Source organism: Onychomys torridus, chromosome 2 (genome assembly GCF_903995425.1).
Source record: "Onychomys torridus chromosome 2, mOncTor1.1, whole genome shotgun sequence".
NCBI lineage: Eukaryota > Metazoa > Chordata > Mammalia > Rodentia > Cricetidae > Onychomys > Onychomys torridus.
The window spans coordinates 151,230,632-151,236,631 of record NC_050444.1 but is presented as its reverse complement, the minus strand read 5'-3'; positions in this window follow the sequence as shown (position 1 = coordinate 151,236,631).

Below are 6,000 nucleotides of genomic sequence, written 5' to 3'. Positions count from 1 at the left end.
GGGTGGAAACCATCCAATTGTGATGTTCCTGGACTTAGGATCTGGGGCTTGAAGTCTTGAGCATCCCCAATGCCTAATGCCTGCCTCTGCCCCATGTCCAGCCCCCCCCCCACCTCGGGACCCCTCCAGGTCCCCTTCAGCTTGGCTCTGGTCATGGCTCCTTCCCTGAGGCCAGGACTGAGGCCTCCCTGGCTGCTGCCCAGACCACCCAGCGCCAGGCCCTGGCGGAGCCTGTCGGGGCCTGGCCAGCCGTGGTCTGGCTCCGCCTGAGGGGCTGTGGCCTGGGAACCACTGGCTGTCTCCTTGGGGAAGCGGCTGGGTCTCCAGAACAAACATAGAGCCGCAGGCTCCTCTCCTGCCCACCGAAGAGGGAACTGCTTCTGGCTCCTAGCCCCACCCCACTCTCCAGGCCTGGCTCCCACGTCTGTGGGGGATGGATGGGCTGGGGAACAGAGTGGTGAACACAACTCTGAACTGGGGGAGGGTGCAGGAGGCCTACTAGCAAGCAGAGGGCAGATGGGTCTTTGGAACAAGGGAAGGGGCAGATGGTTGAAACAACTGTGAATGAGGAAGGCAGGTGACCGGGAGACCCTGGGAGACCCCAGGAAGGAGGCTTGGACGGCTCGGGGAGGGGGAGCACTTCTGAGCCTCAAGCCAAGAACAAAGCTTTGGGATCAGACTCAGCCACATCCCAGCTGAAGTCCCTGTGTCAAAGAGCAGAGGACAAATGACATGGTCTCCTGGACAGAACGTGCCCGACCCAGAGCATGGCACAGAGTGGACCCTCCAGGGACATTAGCCACAGCCCCACCATGGCTCCTGGGGGGTCCTGGGCTGGGCGGGGGTGGGGGGAGCAGGCCAGGACAACCTCACTGATTCACACCAGCTGGGGGATGGGTTCCATCTGACTCCACTAGAAGCCGCAATTAGAGCCCAATTTAAAGGAATGCCGGGCTGGTTCTTCCCCGGACAGATATGATTATAGGCTCAGAGCTGAAGTGTTACTAACAAGATGACACAGAGGTCCTGGCCAGGCCACAGGGTGTCAGCCCAGCCCCCTTCCTATATCCTGGGGTAATAGAGGCCTTCAGTGTAGGAGGAGACAGGCTCCAGCCACCCCCACCCCCCGCAGGGGAAAAGGGTGATGCCCTATACCCCCTCCGAATCCCACTTTCTCTGAAGGATTTACTGCAGCATGTGGATGATGAGGGGCAACTCAGCCCCCAAGGAAGCAGGTATCTCTGAGTCAGTGATGGCCATAAAACCAGTTGGCTTCCCCATGTTCACCTTTCAGGGACCTAGACCTGATCGTCAAAATGAGCAGTGGTAGCAGTTCCCTTCTGGTGCCCACTGGACACCTGCAAGCCTTATCATCCTCACAGACCTTGGGAGAGAGCTGCTAGTGTGGGCCCCATTCTAGGGAAGGGAATACTGAGGTTCTGAGCCTCCAGTGACTTGTCAGGCTTGGAGCCAGGAGCAGAATGAGGCATGGCACAGCATAGGTGTCCCTTATAGAATTGGACAAATTGCTCTGAGACCCTTCAGCAGGAGACCTGGGCAGGGAACTCAGGGGATGAGTCATCTGAGTGAATAGAAATGGTGAGCAAACCAGCAAGGGCGGAAGTGTGGTGGAAGGAAGGATTGTGTGGATGGATGAGCTGTTGAAAAGATGAGCTGATAAGCAGGAGATGGGTGCATGGGTCAATGATTGGGGGGAGGGATGGATGGATGAGCAGATGAGTAAATGGATGGGTGAATGTGTGGGTAGATGTATGGGCAAATGAGTGGATGAGTGGGCAGGTGGACGGGTGGATGGATAGGTGGGTAGATGGATAGATATATAAATGAATAGATAGCAGGCAGGTAGATAGGTGAATGGATGGATGTGTGGGTAGATAGATGGGTGGGTGGGTAGATAAATGGCTAACATGGATAGATGTAGATGAGTGGGTGGGTAGTTAGGTGGATGAATAGTGGGTAGGTGGGTAGAGGGCTAGATATGCAGATAGATAGGTGTATTGGTGGACAGACAGGTGGATGGATGGATGGATGATGGATAAGTAGATGGGTGAATGTATAGGTAGGTGGAAGGCTGGATGTGTAGGTGGATAGACAGATGGATGGATGGATGGATGGATGGATGGATGGATGGATGGATGGGTAGGTAGGTGGGTGAATGGATAAGTGGGTGGAGGGATGGCTGTATAGGTAGATAGATGAGTATGTGGATACATAGGTAGATGAGTGGGTGGGTGGGTGGATATATGGGGAGATGTGTGGGTAGAGGAATGGATAGTGGATGGATGGATGGGTGGGTGGATGTTTGTAGCTGAATAGATGGGTGAGTGGATAAATGAGTGGCTAGGTGGGTGGATACGCTATTTAAGGGGCTCTGTCTTGAGAGGGATAAGAGGGACTCAGACCTTCCCCTAGTTCCCCCTCCATGGAGACCCCTGAGATGAGTGGACTATGGAATCATGGTTGAAACCTCATCCCCCAGGGTCAAGGGTTTCCAACGCACTGGGTCTTAGGTGTCCCATGGCTCAGATGCCCCCTAAAGAGCATAGAACAGTACCTCAGGTCTGGTCCTCCACTTCAGAAGGCAGCGTTCCCTGCTTCAGGCCCGGCTCCTGCACCATTGACAGGAGCTGAGCCCTAACACTGGCCTGGGATGAAGTGGGCTAGGGAAAGAGGAGCCCTCAACCCTTTCCTCTTTCCATACTGCAGCTGCCTTTGGAGAGCCTGGGGCTGGAGCCAGTGCACCAGGCATTGACTCCCAGAAACTTAGGAGCGGGGTGCTAGAGCCCCCTTCTGGCCATGTGCCCCACACCCTACAGGGATGGGTTGTGAGTAGTTTTATTCACTCAACACTTAGAGAGGTCCCACTGTGGGCCTGCTCCTGGGGCTCAGCAGCGGACATACGACCCTCTCTTCTGCTGCCACGTGACTGTGCTTAGATGGCGTGTGCCCTTCACCATGTCTCCCAAAGACTCTCCACATTTGAAAATGGAGCCCCGCCCCCTGCCCTCCCACCCCCACCCCCTGGCAGGCAGGACCTGTGCCTCTACCCTAGAACAGGCTGTCTCTGAGAGGCCGCCCCTCACTCATAGGGCCACCAGGACGAGTCTGCCAGCTAAAATACAAAAGGGCGCCTAGTTCACTGTGAATGTCAGGTAAACAGGATTTTTTTTTTTTTTTTTTTTGCTATAAGTATGTCCCAAATATTGTATGAGGTATACTTAAGCTAAAAATGAGTCTGTGTTTACCTGACATTCAAATTTAACTGGCTACCGCATGTTTCTGTTTGCTGCCTGCCAACCCTTACCCTGAAGCTCATTCCCCCAGCTGGCACCTGGCCTGGCCAGATGGTCCAGGTCCTGCCTGGACTTGGCCCCTGCATGCCGGACCTAGCTCTTGTCAGCCCTGGGACTCCTGCCCTCGATCCCAGGTGGACACCCACCTCCACCAGCCTGCACAGAGCAGGCTATGGACTGTCCGGTACGCTGTACCCAGTCCTCCTGGGAGATAGGCCTGGAGAGGGGTGGAGAGGGGTGGAGAGGGGTGGAGAGGGGTGGAGTCCCAACTGTAGAGGATGGACTAGAGGGCCAGAGACAGAGGAGACACCGTGACAGAGGCGCATGAGACCCAGAAGCAGAAGACAGGGGTGGGGATGGTCCAGAGACCAAGACAGAAAGCTAAAGATGCTGAGCTGCCGTGGGGGAGGGTCTACACTGTGGCAGAGGGGAGCCCGGGCCTGAAGCCCAAGCATTAGGCCTGGGCTCACAGGCCTTAGGAAGCACCCTGGTGTGTTCAGTAGGAGCTCCTCCCAGGGGCACACATAGGAACATTCACAGCTTCCCAGAAGGGCCCATGGGGCCGCCAGAGTGGCTTTTAAAATTAGCCTCACTAACCAGATCTGCTTATTTCAGGAGGCTTCATCCCAGGCTGTTGCCTCAATAGGGCAGGCTCAGGAAAGGAGAAAGAGAGGGAGGGAGACCTCTATATTCCAGGGTCCCTGGCTGAGCACCCCCTGCAGCCTGAGAAGCAGGGAACAGCCTGGTCTTGGTCCCCTGGTACTGAACCAGCCTTGGCCCTCAGCCACCTCTTTGGCAACGTTGTCCTGGAGTTGCTGTGGGGGGTGGGGTGGTATGTGAAGGCCCTCATTTGGGGCCTGGATTCTGCATCAGGCTTCATGCATGGCTCCTTAGAAGTATGACAGTGTCCCTGACCATAAGTCAGTTTGTCCTGTGTCAAGGTGATATGTGCCCTCAGGGAGCTGGGGACCAGGACTGTGAGGTATTCCCCTGTCTCCTGGGGAAGTGCTGCTGTTTCCAGCACCAGGGTTATTTCTAACAGAGCCTGCTGCTTCCCGGAGCTGGTGCCCCCCGCCCTAACCCTAATTCCAGCCTCGGGTTGGTGTCCTGGCTTGCCCTCCCCACCTCAGAACCCAGGGCAGGCACAGAACTGGCGTGGGGACAAGAGAAACAGTCCTGTCCACTTTGATCCCAGAAGCCAGATGCATCCTCAGCCTCCCTGAGCCCCACCTTGGAGCTTGAGAGTAATGGCTTGGGCCATGCGCTGAGGCCTGGAGCCTTCTTCCTGCGGCCAGGCTGGTGCAAACAGGCAGAGGGGAGGGAGGGGCTGGCCGGGGCCTGCTCTCCTGCCTGTTCACCTGTTTTTGTTCCAGGGCCCTGCTGCTCTAGCTCAGCTCTGGGATAGATCAGAGGAGTAGATACACAGTTGAGCGAAGCCCTGTGAAGGGATGCTCAGCCCAAAATCCTGTGGTGCTGAGCTTAGAAGCATTCCAGAGGCTCTCAACTACTCCTGTGTGGAGCCAGCCCCTGGGACACCACTGGACACAGAGTGGATTGCACCGTCTGAAGGCTTAGCAATAAGGATGTCTACAGTTACCTTTGTTCCGAGGCTCCCTCAGCTCTGCCTCCAGCCCCTACACACAACTATCTGGCTCCAGCTGTACCGAGACCATTATGGTGAGGCCAGGGACCATAGAAGAGGGAGTGAAGGGCCGGAGAGCCAAGGTTACCAGGAGAGTGAACTCAGTCCAGGAAGCCCTATGCTGGATGTCACGGCTGTATAACTTAGGCTGAGGCAGAATGCACTGTAGAGCTGAGCTGGTGGGAGATGGGGTGACCTAGGAGGGGGAACCACTGAGCCAGGGCAGCTTGGAGCCAAACCCTGATGGTCAAGGCTGGAATCTGGGTATGAGTCATGGTCCTTGGGTGGCCTGAGGCAGCTGAGGGTCATGGAAGGGCCCTGTCAAGAAAGGCATGGTACATCTCAGAGAGCCTCATAGTGTCTTAGGATACCTCAGCATCCTCCTGGGAAGGTGGGAGTGAGGTAGGAGTACCAAGCTTCTAGAGAAGCTAAGCATGACTGCTCCCTCTGAGCTCAATTAGATAGCCACCACCCTCAAGTCCCCTGTCCCACCCATGAATCTCCTGTGGCTCTGTCTCTGAAGAAACCCATCCTCCATGGCTCCTCCAGCCAGCCAGGCCCACCCAGACTCCATCAGCAGCCACCACAGCTCTAAGTGTCTCTCTGCTATCTGCATGATGGCCCTGGGCTTGGCATTCAAGACCATATGGTCTCTGGCCTTCACCCTAGCCTATCTCACCCCCTCTAGGACGGTCCTGACTTTAGACCCCTCCCAATTTGAGGGGCTCTCTACCCTCTCCACACGGAGGTCCCTCTCCCAGAGACCTCTTCCTCCTCTGGCCTGTGATGCTACACTGTGAGCGCCTGAGGTGACTTTGACCTCTCCTCTGTCCCTGCTGGCGATCCTTTGGTGCCCCCTGGTGGCCACACAAAGGAAACCCTTGGGATTTGCGGGACATGAGCAAGGAAAGGAGATACTTCTTAATTGAGCACCTACTGTGTGCTGGCCACTGTCTGGTAACTGTGTACACCAGCTCCCTAGATACTCACAGATCTAGCCCCTAGGAGGTCACAGGCTCACCCTCCTCCTTTAAGAAGAGACCG